The sequence below is a fragment of the Vulpes vulpes genome, chromosome 2 (assembly GCF_048418805.1).
Source record: "Vulpes vulpes isolate BD-2025 chromosome 2, VulVul3, whole genome shotgun sequence".
In the NCBI taxonomy this organism is placed as follows: domain Eukaryota; kingdom Metazoa; phylum Chordata; class Mammalia; order Carnivora; family Canidae; genus Vulpes; species Vulpes vulpes.
The window spans coordinates 41,122,095-41,140,232 of record NC_132781.1 but is presented as its reverse complement, the minus strand read 5'-3'; the positions used below and the strand labels follow the sequence as shown (position 1 = coordinate 41,140,232).

General features: G+C 51.7%; 2 long non-coding RNA genes across 3 annotated transcripts in view; one reads left to right on the top strand and one right to left on the bottom strand.

The window, feature by feature from the left end:
- The first annotated feature begins 258 nt into the window (after nt 1–258).
- Nucleotides 259–16,431, top strand: LOC112933158 (uncharacterized). The gene is made up of 3 exons (XR_003237605.2): nt 259–549; nt 12,241–12,459; nt 13,377–16,431. It is a non-coding gene; the product is annotated as an uncharacterized lncRNA (long non-coding RNA).
- The window catches only part of LOC112933159 (uncharacterized), a 46,547-nt gene continuing 44,645 nt past the window's right edge, over nt 16,237–18,138 (bottom strand). The window contains exon 3 of one of the 2 annotated variants that reach the window (XR_011999745.1): nt 16,237–17,201. This is a non-coding gene — a long non-coding RNA (uncharacterized lncRNA). Of the gene's footprint in view, nt 17,208–18,138 lie in introns of both variants that reach the window. The other variant, XR_003237606.2, reaches the window with a different exon arrangement.

Sequence of the window (18,138 nt, the reverse complement as noted above, 5' to 3'; positions counted from 1 at the left end):
TTTTTTTTTTTTTAAAGAAAAATCCCAACCTAGGAAAGATTAAAGATCCATTTTTGTTCAGCAGGATAGGATTGGCAAAGGAAGTGTTGGGAGAAGCCAGCCCTCTCATCTCATCCCCCATGTCCTAGCAACTTTGGAAGTTCTGATACTTAAAAGTATCTCCAGGGTCACGTGCTGGTGGCTGTCCCTGAAAGTGGCCTCTGAGCTGCTTTGCCAGGTCTGCCTTTGCCCAAAAGCCAAGTTTTCTGAACCCTCAGCGAAGGTCAGGATTCTGGCCCCTGCTTTGCACTTTGGGTGACGCTCCCACACCCAGTGGATTTTGCCACCGGGTGGTCACTGGCCCGTCTCGGCTCTTCTACACCGAAAGTGCAGTGCTCCTAATCTGTGACAGATCTGTGGAAGAGTTGTGCCAGGAGCAAGGGGTCAGCCTGAGTTCTGTGAAGGGTTTTTCTTGAAGCAGCCTACTGTGAGGGCCATGAAGACAGACCTTAGGTCCAGACGAGCTCGAGTTGGAGTCCTGACTGCCACCTGCCAGCTGAGTGGCCTTGGGCAAGTAACTTCTCTGTGCCTGTTCCTTCCCTTGTAAACGGGGGTATGTCATGTTGTGGTGAGGCTTATAGGAACAATGGAGGTTCGGTGCCTGGCACTCACCAGTGGACCTTTGACGTGCTCATCTCCTTGGCTCTCTTATTTGGGATCTGCGTGTGTATACATGTTGGTTGAGAACAGTGTAGAGTGATTGTGACCTCAGGCTTGTGAGGGGCTGGCAGGTTGGAAGGTTGTCTCCCTTGCTTTCTAAATGTGTAGCCTTGGGCAAGCTACTTAACCCACTGGGAACAGCAGCTTTGTAATCCTAAAGTGGAGATGATGCCTGGGAGCCTCTTCCCCTGGCTCCACCTTTCTTGTCTACCAGCCGTGTGGAGGGGGCAGGCCCCGGCTGGGGTTACAGTTGTAAGACGGGTATGGCCCCTGGTGGCCCACTGTGATTTGTCCTCCAGCTCTGAGAGCAGCCGAGGGGTATCGTGAGTCCTCTCGTGGCTGAGGTCCAGAGGGGAGAGGCTCCCCCAGCATCTCCTGGCTGCCGTGCCGGAGACTCCTGGTGCAGTGGGGCTTCCCACAGGTTGGGAGGCAGCAAATGTGAGCTGTGGAACAGGAGGTGGGTGGGGTTGGATGGGCCAGCACAGAGTACTTAAAGTAACCTGGATGTGCCCATGTGGCCACCTCGAACATCTGCTCTGCAATACATCCAGCCTGAAAGGCCCAAAGATTGGCGTTCTGACACTGAGCACATTTTGTGAAAGGGCCCCAGGAAAGGTGAATTGCCACAGCTGCTTTTGGCTTGCTACTTCATTGACCCAATGGGGAGCTAATGTACTCTAGTGGGGTATCCGTCAAGCAGGGTACGAAATTAAAGTGGGGATGGTGGTAGAAAGAAATAAGTTGATACTCCAAAAAAAAAAAAATACTGCAGAGTAATCAACACGGGAAACAAAAATCAGAATTTTGTTGGACTTCCTTATACTTTTTTTTTTTTTTTATGGCTCAGTGATGTTTTTATTTTGAATTTCAACCCAGTGCTTAAGAGAGACTATCATCTTTTCAGTGCTTTAGAGACCTTCGTAGTCCTCCCTGGCCGTGGGCAGCAGGCTGGGCTCACAGCGGCCACGGAGCAGGTGACTTCTCACCCACTGCTCAGCTTTCTCCCTCCTCCCTTTGGCACGGTCTGGGGAATTTTGAAATCTGGGGAATTTTGAAATCGCCCTGTAGCCAGACCCCTTATGTTTGCTGCCCAGGAGAACTAGGGAGGGAGGTGCTATGTGGAAAGAACCATCTCCTGATCTTAATCTCTGCTCTGCCACTCTGGGCTGGAGAGCCCCTTCTCGTTCAAGTGGGGGATTGGGCTTAAAGTAGTGTACACACCCCTTGTAGCCTTAACTTCTTCCACGATTCTGGGCCAGGAGGCACAGATGAGGGCACAAGGTTAGAACCTGGGGCTGTGGTTTGGAGGGGTGGGGAAGGGACTCCGAAATGTGCAGCTGGGAAATTTGGATCAGTCTGTGAAGAATTTGTGGTTCATTCTCATGAAACTCACTTCCTCTCACTGGATTTCTGCCCTCGGGTGTGTGGGGTTCAGGGGAAAAGCTAGCTTCTCCTTCTTGGTGACTGAGGCATTCATTCTGCTCTTCAGTTTTCTCTTTCTCTGTCCTTTGCAAGGTAGATCTCCCCCACTCTCCTAAAAACAAGTGCATTGCATTGCTGCTTATCTGCTGTTGGCACCCGGCTTTCCAAAAGATTGGTGGAAGACAAAAATCCTTCCCTGCTGAAGGCAGGCGTTGGCCAAAGGGTGTAGGCTTTGCAGTTGGAAACCAGGCTCTCCCATGGACTAGCTGAGTGACCTTGGACCAGTGACATGAACACCAGTAGTTCATCCCAGGGCCTGTGGGGCCAGTGAAGAAACCCCAGTGAGGTCGAGGAAAGACAACCTGAGCCTGGGAAGCAGCTTGCTGGCTTAATATCTGAGGAGAAAATATTGGGAGAAAAGCAAGTCCTTGCTGGGGGTTGGGAGCAGAAAAGTCATTGCTTCTTCAGGGAGACATGCTGGGTACAGCCTGGTATGTGTGGGGGGGTGGGGGGTGTGTTGCTGACTCTACCAGGGGTGGGTTCATGCAGTCCCTCTCCTCTGCCCATGTGAAGGCACAGGTTAGTAGGAGAGTCGAGATAACATTCCCTTGAATCCCTTCCCACAGAGCTTGCTGTTGTGAGCTTAAAAACATGGCGGGGAAAATGTATCTTTGCTCTGGGAACTTTGAGGGCGATTAAACAGATACTTGGAACCAGGACCTGCATATGAGCAAAATGTTAGTCTCCAACTTGCCTAGCCAGACCGCTGTCTATCTGAGAAAAGTCAACCAGACCACGTGCTCCCAGCTGGTCAGCGTGGAGGGTTCACCCTCCCCTGGCCTGGGTCTCCCTCTCTCTTCCCCTGCCTCTCCTGTGTCTGGTGATAGCAAGCATTCATTGTCACTCAAGTCTGGACGCACACTAACCTTGGCCAAGTCACTGAACGTTAAACCATCTGGCAATATATCACATTTCGTCAATGGGCCTTTTCTATATAGATGAGGATAGAGGGGCAGTGCTAGGTGCTGGAAAACCACTTAAGCACTGACAGTGGGAAGGGGCGGGGGTCCAGGACCTTGACTTGAATGTGAGGGGTGGGGGTGGAGGGGGGGGCTGCTCCTTAAAATAGAAGTAGGCTGAAGAACTAGCTCCTCCTCTTTCCAGCTCCTGAGTGGGGGGATGGGGCTGCTGCCAACCTATTTGGCATCCTCCCTTTCGTCCTTTTGGTGGATTTTGTTGTAATTAGACAAGTCGCGACAAATATTCCATTGCCCTTTGGGCTGGGGAGTTGTGAGGACTCCTGCCTGGAAACCGGGCCTCATTCACTGGGGAGCCATAATTAGGCAAGAGAACAGTTCTGGGGCCCTTGATTCAATAAAGACCCTTTTATGATGTTGGTTTTTCCCAGAAAAATAATACCACTTTGCCCCGTTTATTGCATTTAGATGTGTAATCATATTAGAGTTGAACAGCCCGGGGGACTGAAGTTACGCAGTTGGGGTTTTCACCAAAGCCTGTTACCGGGTCTTCAGAGGAAAACCGTGTCCTCAGAAAAAAAGCAAATGACAAGGAACATTTTTGAGGATTTTTCTCTCTTGGCATTCAAAGGCGATTTTCTTGCATCAGGGTGAGAGTTGGCCCAGGATGAAAACCAGAAAGTGAAACTAACTGGAGTGGCCCGTGTCAGGGCCGGTGTCACTGCGGGCCCCTGGTGCTCTCCGCAGCCCGGCCTGTGGGCCTGTGGCCGGGCCATGCGTGCCCAGCGTGGTCCCTCCTGGTCGGGCAGACCGGCAGACTGGATTTGTCAGATGGGCAGCACGTGTGCCCCGCCAGGGCTGGAGGAAATGCCAGAGAGGATGCCTGTGCCGTCTCCACCAGGAGTCGTGGTGTCCCAGCACGTCGGCACCGCGGTGGCAGGGCCGCAGGCGCCGGGGCTCGCAGGTGGCCGCGCTGGGCCGCCCCGCCCCGCCCCGTGGAGGGCAGTCGGCCCTGACTAAATATAGTCCTGGAGGTCGCAGGCAGCTTTGGTTGGTTGGGAGGGTCTGCCTGGCCCCGCCCCCGGCCGCTGGCCCCGCCCCCAGGCGTCGGCTCCGGGAGGGATGCCCTGCCCCAGGCCGGCGCTCTAGCGTGCAGGCCCCCTCGCAGCCAGCGAACATCCCCTCTCACCTGCTTACCCCAGGCGTTTTGTCAGGATCTACATGTTTCCCAATTCTGGAGTAAAATCCCTCCTAAAAATCTGCCCAGAGCCGGGTTAGGCAGAGCTCATCTGTGGAGTCCAGAACCTCTTTCCCAATTTGGGGTTTAGAAATCTCAGGCGATGAGGAAATTTCTGGGAGTCATTTGTAGGAGTGCTCTATTAAGAAACAGAGGGTATGACATTTCAGAATGCTGAAACCCTGTTGCATCAAAGAGGGGTGGGAGGGGAGAAAGCCACTTACTTTCAGGACAGCTGATGGGAGGTATTGCTGAAATATTTTAAGTTATCACCCTTTACTGCAGAAGCACTGCATTTTGTAGGTGATTCCACTGTTTATAGATAATGGGTATTAAAAATATTCTTTCAGGATGACTGTCGTAAGGCTTGAGGTTTTTGGTTTTTTAAACTTATAATTTAAACTTTCTGGATGTTTTACACTCTTTGGTGGAAGAAATGCTATTAAATTATATGTACATAAAAATAATATGTAGTGGGTTTTTTGGGTTTTTTTTTTTTTGCTTTTTTCTTCTCCAAAGGAATATAATTAGAACATCTGAAACCAGATTACCCAATTAGTACATTTTTCTAATTAGCTGTTAGGAATGTGTGATGAGATGAATTATTGTAGACTTCCAAATGGAACTTTGGCCACAGGGAGGTTCAGAGCAATTACACAAAGGGGAAAAAAAAATCATGTGTTTTCAGTTCTGGTTACCATCCCCTCACCTGCTCCCAGTAAAACACCTCTTGTGCCTGCCCACCAGGCAGCAACAGTGTCCAGACAAAAGTTTCATCTTCCTTAGCTCAAGTAAATGGAGTTGAAAAAATTATTCATCATGTCTGCTTCTCTTTGCTCTTGACAGTGGAGCAGGTCGATGAAGGCAGGTTTTAAATGCTGCTTTTTTTTTTACATGTATCAGCAGTAATGTCAGTGGCTGTTCTTTGAGGAAAAAAGTCCTGGTGATAGTTCATTCAGTTCATCTTTTGGGCATGCCTCATGTGTACTTGCTTTGTGCCTGGTGGCCACGGGGAGAGTCTGCAGGGGTGGGGACCTACAGCCAAGAGCAGGGAATGAAGCTGGGATCCAGCTTTTGTACTTTTTTTTTGTTGTCGTATATATTTTTATTGGAGTTCGATTTGCCAACATATAGTATAACACCCAGTGATCATCCCGTCAAGTGCCCCCTTCACTGCTCATCACCCAGTCACCCCAACCCTCCGTCCACCTCCCCTTCTACTACCTCTTGTTCGTTTCCCAGAGTTAGGAGTCTCTCATGTTTTGTCACCCTTTCTGATTTTTCCCACTCATTTTCTCTCCCTTCCCCTATAATCCCTTTCACTATTTTTTATATTCTCTGTATGAGTGAAACCATATGATTGTCCTTCTCTGATTGACTTACTTCACTCAGCATAATACCCTCCAGTTCCATCTACATCGAAGCAAATGGTGGGTATTCGTCATTTCTAACGGCTGAGTAATATTCCATTGTATTTTTTTTTTTAAGATTTATTTATTTATGAGAGAGAGAGAGAGACAGAGAGAGGGGCAGAGACACAGGCAGAGGGAGAGGGAGAAGCAGGCTCCATGCCGGGAGCCCAATACGGGACTCGATCCCAGGACTCTAGGATCACGCCCTGGGCCAAAGGCAGGCACCAAACCGCCGAGCCACCCAGGGATCCCCTATTCCATTGTATTTATAGACCACATCTTTATTCATTTGTACTTTTTAGCTCTTAATTGGTGCAGGCCCACGGTCCTTACCTGAAAACCAGAAGTTTGTTGTTATAAATGATTTCATGGGAAAACCTGCCCCAAAACTGACTTGAGACCATTAGAATCTGTATTTCTCTTAGGGGGTGTGAACATTCGTGGGTTTCATTGCAGAGATGTGAATGTGTTTATTTTATTTTATTTTTTTTTATACTTTTATTTATTTTTTTTTTAAATTTTATTTATTTATGATAGTCATACAGAGAGAAAGAGAGAGAGGCAGAGACACAGGCAGAGGGAGAAGCAGGCTCCATGCACCGGGAGCCTGATGTGGGATTCGATCCCGGGTCTCCAGGATCGCGCCCTGGGCCAAAGGCAGGCGCCAAACCGCTGCGCCACCCAGGGATCCCAGTGAATGTGTTTAATTAGGGGTGCTGCCCTGCGGGAGTGTTGCAAAATATGTGGTTGTGCACCTTTACCTTTTTAAACCCTCAGCAGTTCTGAAATACATATGGTCTGAGGGTTCCAGGTGAGAGATGGCAGCTCTGTGCCCCAGGCTGGGGGCCCAGAAGGAGCCTGTGGGCTGAGCCAGGGGCCAACTGACAGGTGGGCCAGATGCCCAAGGAGCAGGCCTCACAGTCCTCGGAGCTCTTCCCTCATCAGGCCTTAAGCCCCATAAAGGCTCAGAGATTTTGCTCACTGTTGTGTTCTGTGTCTGGAGCACACTAGGTACTGAGTGAATACTGCTCAGAAGCAGGCGTGGGTGAAGTTTTTTCTAGGCCAAATAGGGTTTCTCTCTATTGGAACTCTTCTCTTTTGGTGTGCAAGAAGCAGTCATAGATACTACGTGAAGGAGTCCACCTGTGTTGTAATAAAACTTTGTAAAAACTTGTAAAAAACAAGAGGTGGTATGGGTTTGGCCCACGGGCCTTCAGTCTGCCAACTCCTGTGAGAAGGATCAAAGCATCTTTTTTTTTTAAGATTTTATTTATTTATTTATGAGACACACAGAGAGGCAGGCTACTCTCGGGGAGCCTGATGCAGAACTCGAGCCCAGGACCCCGGGATCACGCCCTGAACCCAAGGCAGACACTCAACTGAGCCACCCAGGCATCTCTCAATGCATCTTTAAACATAGACTCTTCTTTCCCATACTGTTGGCTGAGCTGTCTGCGTGCCTTCTCTGCTTGTCTTGTTTCCCTCTCCTGTAGAGTCTCCCTTAAAGAGACCAAAGGTGTGGCTCTGGTGGTGGAACCCACTCCTGGCTCCGGCTGTGGACGAAAGGAGTGTCCTGCCTCCTTGGACCAGCCTCATTAGCAGGAGTGGGTATTTGTACAGACAGATGCATTCAGGCTCTGAGCCAAATTTGCCCAGGGGTACTTGGATCTCTACTCACTGATGAGTTCTTTTTGGGGGGCTGCCCCAACCCCAAGGCATGTTGGCCACTCGGCATCAGGCCAGGCAGGACTGGAGAGTTTGTGGGGTGTGTGTGTGGGGGGGAGCCGAAGGAGGTGAGTGCAAGCATTTAGGAGCTGAGATGTTCTTAGCAAAAGAATTTCCGGCTGAGAGAGATTGGTTATTGTAAACCTGGGGACTCTAATAGAGAAGTTTCAGGTCTCCTGGCTTTGTTCATCGCAGCCTGTGAACAGCCAGCATGGGTGGATTGGGCCAGCGAGTTCAGGAAGGCTTTCTGGGGCAGCAGAGACTCCAGCCCGGCTGTCCTGGGGCTGACTAGGTAGGTGCCAGGGGAAGGGCCTGTAGAGCCCTCTCCCCTGGGTTGGAGCACCAGCATCCCTCCAGCTGGCCTGACTCAGCTCCCTTTGCCAGGGGAGTTTGGCCCCTGACTCAAAGCATGCTGGGCCTCTGCAGGCCCCAGGGCCAGACCATGTCAGCCAGCCCCTGCTGCAGGCCCCAACATCCCTGTCTGCCCAGGAGCTTCTCTGGAGGACGGGTTCCCCCAAGACATTTTGGAACTGTTGCCCACTGCCCAACCACTTCCTTCCCTAGTCCGGGTGGGACTGGCACATACTTTTCTTTTTCTAAAGCAAATTCCAAACAAGGGCTGATAACTCTGGTTGGCTTTTTTTTTTTTTTTTTTCCTTCCACCATGGTTTTGTGGGTTGCTGGCTATTTTAGGGACTCCAAATTCAGAGTGGAGCCTCCTTACTCTGCAGCTCCTCTGGAAGCCTTGATGGCTTTTCACACACATTACCCCCCGCCCCCCAGCAGCGGGGGACAGGCCCTCGGTCATCAACATGTGATCAGCACTGGCCAGGCTCAGGAAAGGCCAGGGGACCTGCAATTGGGGGGCGGGGAGGGGGAGTCTGCTGTCAGCCATGCCCAAGTCAGTCACTGTCACATGCCTAGCACGGCAGGGGGTCATCCTCTGGCCACTCCTTGGGCAGCGTCCCACTCCTACCCTACCTCACCTCATTATCGAATATCTGGGTCATGGGACATTGCCTGTCCTAAGGTGAGTAGATGGCTTAGAGCGGTGCTTCTGAAGCTGGAAGCTGGGGGTGTCCCCAAGAATCACACAGGGAGCCTGTTTGCAATGCACACTGGGGCCCTGGAGCCAGCATTGCTAATAAGTGTGTGTCATTGGGATGTATGTGGTTTGAGGACTGGGCAGCTGGGAGGCCAGTAGGTAAAGCAGCTTCACAAGCATGGGGTCAGGGGGAGCAGGGAGAAAGAAGGGGCCGGGGTCAGGAAAGATTACCCAGAAGAGGAAAGCTGAGTCCAGAGGAACACAGCAGGGGGTGCCAGTCATGATCGCTCACCCTGATAGAATGCTTTGTGCCAGGCAGAGTTCTAAGCCTTCGATGCGAATGAACTTAAATCCTCCCAACGCCCCCGAAACAGGTAGTTACCCTGATCTTGCAGAGGAGTGGACCAAAGTCCAGAGGGGTTGAATAGCCCACAGAAGGCCCTGTGGCCGTGAAGCCGTGAGCTGGGTCTCATCCTCTCACTCTGCCTGCTGTATGGGAGCTAGCGCACCCCAGGTGGCAGGACCAGTTCATATGGAAGTTGTGCAAACTGAGGGCTGGGGCTTCTGAGCAGGCGAAGCACGATCGTGTTGTTGAGTGGTTCAGATGGCTTTGGTCCTGGTGTGTAGGGGACAGCTTGGGTTTTCCCGGAGGAGTGTATGGCCATGATCTTGGTTAGGGTAGAAGGCTGTGGGCGAGAGGACAGTTGTCATAACATAGTTGGGCAAGGGTAAGGCGGTAGCCAGGCTGCTAGGTTTCTGGGCATACTTCCTCTCAGTCTGGACAAGGAAGGTCCTGTGCTGTGGGGTGAAGGTGTTACTGTAGTGCTCGGGGAGCAGCAAGGCCTGTGCCCAGAACCTTGTCCCAGTTGCTCTTCCAAGAGGGGAAGAATTCTCCGTGATGTGAGTCTTTGGCAACTCCCAGGGGGTCCTGGCCTAGCCCCCGCCCTTGGGGTCCGAGGGGGAAGGGGAAACCACTTGGAGAGGGTGATACACTTTTGTCAGGAACCTGCTAAGTGCTTGGTATATTTATTTCCCTTCAATCCTCCCACAGCCCCGCAAAGTGGGCTTCTTATTTATTCCTAGTTACAAATGTGAAAGCCAAGGCACAGAGAAGTGAGGTGACTTATACACGGTCACACAGCAAGTAAATAGAGAATGGCACCAGCTCTGTCTTCTGTGGGCTGTGCTTTCACCGCAGCAGGGCCGCCCATGTTCTGAGAGGCTATAGGTGGTACACACATAGCATGACTGGTGACAGGCCCCCAAGGGGTAGTGCGGTGTCAAGGTAGGTGGGGTGTCAGGGTGGGTGGGGTATGTTCCCAGTGGCCAGTTGGGCAGGTCCTGGGCCTGGGGGCCTGGGTGGAATGGCCTGGCTTCAGGGCACAAGTGATCCACCAATGGGTGGCATTCTGCACCATGAGCTTCAGAGGAGCTTCAGAGATTGGGCTGTAGAAGGGATCACCCCAGAAAGAAGGCCCATAAACCAGGCTCTGGTTCTGGAAGCCCCTTTCATCCTCCTTTAAGTAAAGAAATCGATCACCATCCTCTTCCCTTTCTCTTGGTCAGTTTCTGACCATTCTCTCATCCCATTCCTAGTTTCTTCCCACCTACGCCTCCCAGCAGAGCCTGTCAGCTGGTTGTTTCGAACCTGAAGGCCACCCGAGACATACTAGCTGTCTTTGCCCATTATAGGCTATTTTTGTAGTGGTCGGGGACCTGCGTTCCTACTCAGGCCAGCCCAATGCTCTTGCCTCTTCCAGAGCCCACCTCTGATGAAGTGGGCAGGATGTGTTAGAGCCTGGGGAAGGCTGGACGGTGTGCTGTTTTTCGCATGTTGCACCCTCTTGCCTCCTACAAGGGACAGAGGGTCTGTGACTGTTGGCTTTTCAAGAGCTGAGCCTTTGGTTCCTACGACAGAGCTGAAATTCTCTTAAGTCCTCTAAAAGGGAAGAGATGGTGGGCGCTTAGTTCCACCTGGACCCGTTTTAGAGACAGGGTAAAGCAAAGCCATGGGAACCAGAGCTCAGCCCCCCCCCCCCCCCGACTCTTACTAGAGTCTTAGGTCTTTCAGTAGTTCTTCTCTTGGGCTCTAGGAGTCGAGCAGCTATGACCACCCCCCCACCCCATATTCTCCTCTCTACCCTCACCCAGCTTGACCTCTGAGGAAGTCTGGGGCTGACTCTTGCATTCCTATGCCACATTAGGCCTGTGACTTCACTTGGCTTGTCAGGCGCTCAGCCTCTACAAGATGGCTCTACACCCCACAGGTGAACACAAGGGCCAGATGACTCTTCTCGAGGGTCTTACTGCATTCCCTAGTTCTTGGGACTGTTCTCGTCCACTTGGGATTCCTTTACATTCCAGTCCATGGCTTGTTGTGGGTAGAAAGCACGGCATTTAGAAAATTGGCTCTGGGTGGAGCAAAGGCTGGTCATTCCTGGGCGTGCTGTGGGGGGCAGTGAGGCTGGCCACCTGCCAGGCCAAACATTGGCAAGAATTGTGCCACGGTGGAGACTCGGCAGCCCCCCTACCCACCACAGAGCTCTCTGGCTGTAGGGTGGTGGGTCGGCGTCGGGTGAGGGTTTACCGTCTCCACCTCAGCCCCCCTGGGCCAGCTGGTTGACTGCTTACTTACCTGGAGAGTGTTCAAGGACAGCAAGAAAAATGAGGGACTTTCAGGGGCAGCTGTGTTTTCTGACTCAGTCATAATGCCCCTAAAAATCCTTATTGTTCTTGCAGTGTGCATCGGGCAGCAGCTGCCAACCCACCCATTGCCTACCTGGCCACCCTGGGACAGGAAGTGCTTCCTGGGGTCATGTTGGGATGTCCTCCCCCATCCTCTTGAAACGAGAGTGAATTATTAAAACAATTCTGTTGGGCCAGTGCATTGATTTGCATATATGTTTACAATTTCTTTTCTTTTTTTTCTTTGGAGGAGGGTTAGGGAGGGCTAAGCATTGAGACAGTCCTGCGCAGATTGGAACTCAGGAGAACACAGGGCCTCCTCAGTTTGTGTGTGGTGAAGGTTTGCAGGAGGCCGGCTGCATGGGCAGGGCCCCAGGATGGGTGCCCTTGGGGCTGGTTATGGCAAGAGCAGCAGTGTTGGGCTGGCGAGGATGCCCACCGCTCCTGAGAAGTTGGAACTGTTTAGGGGCAGGAGGGGTGAAGGCACCCGGGCAGGAAACTGTACTGCGTTTTAAAACAGGGAGCCCAGCCCACTCCCTGAGAGCCAGTGACCTGGCCATTTTGAAAACATGCTCCTGGTGGATTCAAGGGCTTCTCCCCACCAATCCCTGCTGTACCCTTGGAGCTTGCTTTTTCTCAGCTGGGATAGAGAACACTCTATCCTGCTTTCACCTCCCAGAGCTCCTCCCTTCTCAGTAGGCACCCCCATCCCCACCTCTTCCAGCCCACCCCAGACATTTTGGCTGAGCCTTGTCTTGAGTGGATTTAGGGTTACTTGCTGGGGGACTGTCAAGAGGAAATACCAATTTGTGACACATCCCTCTCAACCCAGGAAAGCCAATTCACAAGAATGTTCCCAGGTCCCAAAGCAACAGTCCTTCCCCTCTAGCTGAGGCTGAGCAGGTGGCTTGCCCATGCGTGGACAGACAGGAAGGTGATCAAGCAGCAAGCAGGACTGTGCCTGCTGCTGTGCTCCACCCCAGGGCTCATCGACATCACAGGTCAGCAAGGGAAATTAATCCTCCAGCTATTTCTTAGGTTTCCAGGCGCAGACTTGCAACTCTGGTCACTGGAGAAGATGGCTGTCTGCAGGACCCTGACCGTGTGATCATCCTTCTGGCCAGCCTGGCCTCTTGCTCCTTAGGCTCTGGTCATCCCAGCTGGGCCTCCACAGCTCTCCCAGAGACAGTTTTTAAAGGGCTGGGTTTGCTCAGGAGCCTCAGCATTCTTCCACCCAGGAGAAAGGACAGCGTCAAGGTAAAGGTTAACAGGAGGTTAGGGGTGGGGTGGGTTGGGGTGTGGAGTGATGTTTATCCCTTCTTGGGAAGAGGTGGATGGGGTTTTCATTAAGTGAGATTCTCACCACCTACAATAAGCATGGGGTACTTTGTCATTCCTCATAGCTAAGCCTTTGCTAACTTTAAATCAGCTATCTCTCCCTAAGGCCCCTTTGCCCTGCCCTACCATCCCTCCCAAACCTCCTTATTCCTGAATTTGTTCCTCATTCTTTATAAACACTTGCAAAAAACAAACAAAAAACCTCATCAATTTGTTGAAAAAGGTAATACATTAAAAATAAAGCTGAGTACTGTTTCCCCCCAACTGTAGAAGAACCGCCTTCCATTGTAGAGCATTTCAAAATTCAGAAGGAGGAAAAGGCTTATAAAAATGCTGTACCTAGAGATAATGTCTGCTAATGAAATAGATCCTTCCAGCATTTTTCCCCTATGTGCATACACACCCCCACCCAGTTAGCAGGACTAGGGCTTTTAAAAGGCGTGAGGCTTATAACCCATTTGAGCAATGGCCCTGTGCCCTTGGGAGCCAGAGTCTCTCTTTTCTTTTTGCCAAGTGGGATGAGCCGAAGCTCGCCTGCAGCCAGGAACCTCAGAGCTCTGAGTGGTGGGTACTGGAGCCACACTAGGTCGCTCTTCTCCACGGAGATTGATGAAGTTGGGGAGGCTAAACCTGTAGGCTTTTTTCCTGATTGATTTCCATGTGGGCTGCTACACTGCCTCTAGACTCCGGCTACACTAAGATTCTGTGAAGCCTTCTACCCATGTCAGCCCCTGTTCCTCCTTCCCCAGCCAGCAAGGCCAGTTGGATTTGGGCTGCCAGGAATGGGGGTAGAGGAGGGCACCCAGGGATGGGTATCTTTGTCTTCTGCTCCTCAGGTGCTCCTATTAAGCAGCCGGAGAACTACTCCGGCTCCGTGGCCACAAGTTAGAGCTGAAGAGATTGTTGAGGCTCTGCCTTCAGAGCCCAGTCGAGAAGATGCGACCATCTGCAGCTGGCAGAATTTTACGTCCGATGCTTTTCCCTGCTGCTCAGAGTCATCTTTTGATCCTCATTTTACAGGATGGGCTGAGGCATGAGTGGTCCGGATACCCACCAGAAGACACAGCTAGGATGGGCAGAGCTGGGGCTGACTCCCAGGGCCAGGGCTTTCAGTAATAATTACTTATAATTAGCATTCGGTTCTAACAAGCATATCCTGATGCTTACTAATACTTAAGCATTTGGTCAGCCAGTATCCGGAGGTGCGTGGGTGGGTGCTGCTGTCTCATGGAGGAGGTATCTGCACCACAGGGAGGCTGGGTTCCCACCCCTGGGTCTTCCTGACGTGACTGCGCACCTGGCCAGCCTGCATCCACAGCTGCCCCCATTCAGCCTGCCATGTGGCCCAGGATCCCAGTTCTGGGCCGGGCAAGATTTAACCCCATTTTCAAAACACACCAGAGGCGTGGCCTAGGTAACGCAGCTGTGGCTGGCAGAGGCCCCTGGTTCCCTGCTCCCTGCCTGCACAGAGGTGTCTAGGAAAGAGCATGGCCTGTGTGGGGCTTGCTCATCTGGGCCCCGCTCTGGGCTGGCAGCCCTAGGGGTCAGGACCCCTGCTGGAGGTGCCTAGGTCTCCAGAAGGCTGTCCCTCCCCCTCCCTCTTTCCTATGGAGCTAGCATCCAGGAGCCTGGCCGGAGGGCCACCTGGGCAGGCTGCCAGTGCAGGGATCTCATGGGCGGGAGCATTGTGAACTCCAGGAAGCGGTCGGCTGTTCCTGGACCAGTCTGCAGAGCTGGAGGGCCAGCCTGCCTCACACATGCTGGGTGGAGCAAGGAGCTGAGAACCCTACTTTCCCAGAGCCCAGCAGCTCTGGGCCAGGCCCACAGGCTTTCTTGGGCAATGAGGGCCTGAGCCTTGGCCACGCCTTCCCTTGTTGGCCTTGGCTCTCTCTTTCTCAGTCTGGCTCTCCCCCTGCCCCCCTACCAGCTATTTTGCAGCGGACTGCACACTCTTGGCAATGACATCCTTTTAACCTGCTTCCCAGAAAACAGGATGGTTGGGCAGGCAGACTCAGCCAGCACGTTGGTGGGAAACAGGGCGGTCGACCTCAACTCAGGCTTTCTTTGCCCATGCTCCTTGGGGGACCGGGTTGGGAGGTGGCCCTAAGCTGCCTTGGCTTACCTGGGTCAGAAATAACCTCAGCTCAACTTACAGCCTAGAGCAGTTGGGCTGAGGCCAGAGCTCTGAGCTTCTGGAGTTGGGGTGTGGGGAGGGACAGGGCTTTGCCCAGGAGTCTGGTCAGGGGCAACCACGTAGCTGGGGGCCTTGAGTAAATGCCCCCCACCTTGGAGTCTTGCCTCATTTGTCCGATGGGCATAATAGTGCCCTTTAGAGATGTGTCTGAATGTAAGGCTTCTGAATACAAATACGAAGCCGTTGCTCCCTTCGTGCCCCTTTGAGGAGGACACTTCAACAGAGAATCCTGGGAGGTGTCTGGCATGGAGAAGATGCTCACTTAATGTAGTTGCACTGCTCAGGAAATGAGGTTTGGGTCTCAGTATATTGGATGGTGTCTTCCATCCTTATCTCTACAAAGATGACCTTTCCTTCCTCTTCCTCTCTGGCCCTCCTGCCCTGGCGGGACCCTGTAAGGATGGTGCCTCTGGCTTCCAATGCTGCATTCCTCTTGGGTTGGGCCCGCTGAGACCCACAGCCCATGGAGGCCTCCTTCCCCTCCTTGACGTTCGTCCTGCAAGTCCGGACGCCAGCTCCAAGGCGTTCCCTCTGGGCCTGGGCCAGAGTAGCTGCAGCAGAGCTCCTCCCTCCCCCACCAGCCTCCTTGGGTGCAGACAGCCCAGCACAGGCAGGAAGGGCCTTCTGTTTGCCTTGGCTGGTGGGGAAGAGATTAGTGCTCGCTTTCTGTTTTGACTTTGTATCTAACTCACAGACAGCCCTGTGACGTCACAAAAAAAAGCACACTTCAGCCTTCAATGAGTTTAGGTGTTCCTAATACCTGGCCACTCTAGAGATGGTTGGAGGTAGGGATGGGTGATAATACCACCCTCTGGGTGTGTAGAGAAATGTGATGGCCACTTGTCAGCTTTCCCTACCCAGCATCCACAGCCCTTTCTCCTGATAACGTCTCTTCTCCTTCAGAGGATCACCTCTCCGCCACCCTCACGTTAGAGGCAAACATGGATCAGGATGGACATGAAGACTCCCCCTTGGGGGTTTTACAGCAACTATAGGGAAAGAGGCATTTGTTTTTCATGGAATTTGCCAGGTTGATGGAGCTGCTGGTGGCCATCCTGTTCTCTACTTGAGGTCGAAGCCAACAAAGGAAAGAACTCAGAAATGGAGAGAATATCCTATCCAGACATCAGTAAGCCCCTGGATCCAGCCATTCCTGAAGCTAACATAGCCATGGATTCCCCTGATTATATGAGCCAAAGCATTTCTTTTTTGCTAAAATTATCCTGAGTTGGGTTTCTGTCATAGAGAGGGTCCTAATAAAGCAATATTTTTCTTTGGTCTTATTTAAAAAAAAATAATTTCTGAGGTATACTTTACATGCAATAAAATCTACCCATTTTAAGTGCCCAAGTCAAGTTTTATCAAATGGGTACACCCTCGTAACTACCACCGTTGAGATATAGAACATTTCAAGCTCCAGGACAACCACTGACCTGCTTTTATTGTAGAGGTTGATTTTGCCTTTTCTAGAATTTCATATAAGTATTATCATTTAGCGTATACTCTTTTGTGTCTGGCTTTATTCAGTATGTCTTTGAGATTCACCCATGCCGTGTGCCTCAGTAGTTCATGCCTTACTACTGAGAAGCGTTCCACTGTATGGATGTACCACTGTTTGCTCAGCCATATATCAGAGGGTGGTCATTCAGGCTATTTCTGGATTGTGACTGTTACAAATAAAGCTGCTTTGAACATGAGTTTTTGTGTGGGCATATGTTTCCATTTTTTCACCTAGACATCAGTCTCATTTTACAGTAGAGGAGACTAATGGTCAGAGTGGTAGAATGACTTGTCCAAGGTCACACGGCTGAGGGACCCTGCCGCTTGCACCAGAAACACAAGTGGGCCAGTTATGTAGCACCGGGGCATGGGTGTTCCTTAATAACAACCTCAGACTGCTTGGGGGAGGTTGCTCATGGAATCCTCGTGCTCAAGAATGTCATTGCCAGGAGGGACAGTCAGGATGAGTTGTAGTCATGTTCTTCACCTTTTCATGCCATTTGTTTTTCCCTGTGGATTCAACCATTGGAGATTATATCTACTAAACAGTATTCGTGAAGCCAGGCTCTACCTCCCTAAATACATAAAGATGCATCCAAAACTATCTGATCTGATAATCACTGAGCAAACTTGTATGAAGATTTGGCGTTGAAATCACTCCAGCCCCAATGGGGGACCTCCTTTTTCTTTTTTCGGGCTTGGGATCAACAAACCATGGGCCCATCCCAGGAGTCAGAGGATGTCAAGTTGGTAAGCCCTGGTTTAGCCCAGCCTCTCCTCTCACAGGTGCTCCAGCCAGATCTCTCTCCCTCTAGGTCTTCTCTCTGCTGAGGTCAGCCCTTGAAGGTCAAGTGCATGTTGTGAACGCAACAGGGGTCAACTCCCATGAGACTCAGAATCATCCTTGGGTCCAGCTGTGCCAAAGCCAGGGGCACCTTTAGGCCTTCCTCTCCTTCATTTGAGCCACCTGCAACTGAAAGAGTCCTGGTTAATACAGCTTAGCCAGGACTGCACTCTTCGGTGAAGCTTTCCTCAAGTTCTCCTGGCAAAGGCAATGAACAGCCAGTCCAGTTCACCTCCGGGGGCTTGGTGGTGGTGGTGGTGCAAACGCTGCTCATTGCTTTACATGCATTATCTCAAATCCTCTCAACAACCCTAGGGGAGGCAATGGTCATCCCCATTTTACTGCAGGGGAAACCGAGGCACAGAGATGTAGATGTAGCATACCCAGAGTGTGGGTGCATCGCATGCATCGTGTGTACCTCTACGGTTTCTATCTGCTCCCCTGTTCGCCATACCCCTGGTTGGCTGCTCTGCCCCTGTCATGGCTGTCCACAATTGAAGCTGGACCAGCCGCCTCTGCACAGGCTGACCCTTTCCAGGCTACATCCCAGCGTAAAGGGTCTGGCTCCGGCATGGCCACCAAAGGGGCCAGAGAACACAACCCTTACACATGGAGGGAATTAGTTCTCAGGGGCGAACTTTGAGCAGTAGGAGACAAGGTGGAAGGACAATCCCTCTCCTCCCCCGTTTGGACCATTTGAGGCACATTTCCCATGTGTGGTTTGTTGTAAAGCAGTGACTGTGTTCTTAAACATCACCTGGCATTGCTTCCCCTTCTTCCCTACACTCCCTGTCTTCTCCCTCCCCCTCGCTGCCCTGTGGTTCCACCTCTATGTTAGCAGCACTCATTCCCTAGCCAAAGGCTCCTTTTTCTGGCTCCTGGGTCTGCACTATACTGTTGCAGTGAACAGAACAAGAGAAGGCTGCATTGCATCATTGCCCTGGGGGTGGGGAATAGGTAGGGGACGGGGTCAGTGCCAAATTCATCAGCTCATTCTCCTTTATATCCAACCACCACCCACTCACTCATTCACTACGTTTAATCAGTCAAATCCTCTCTG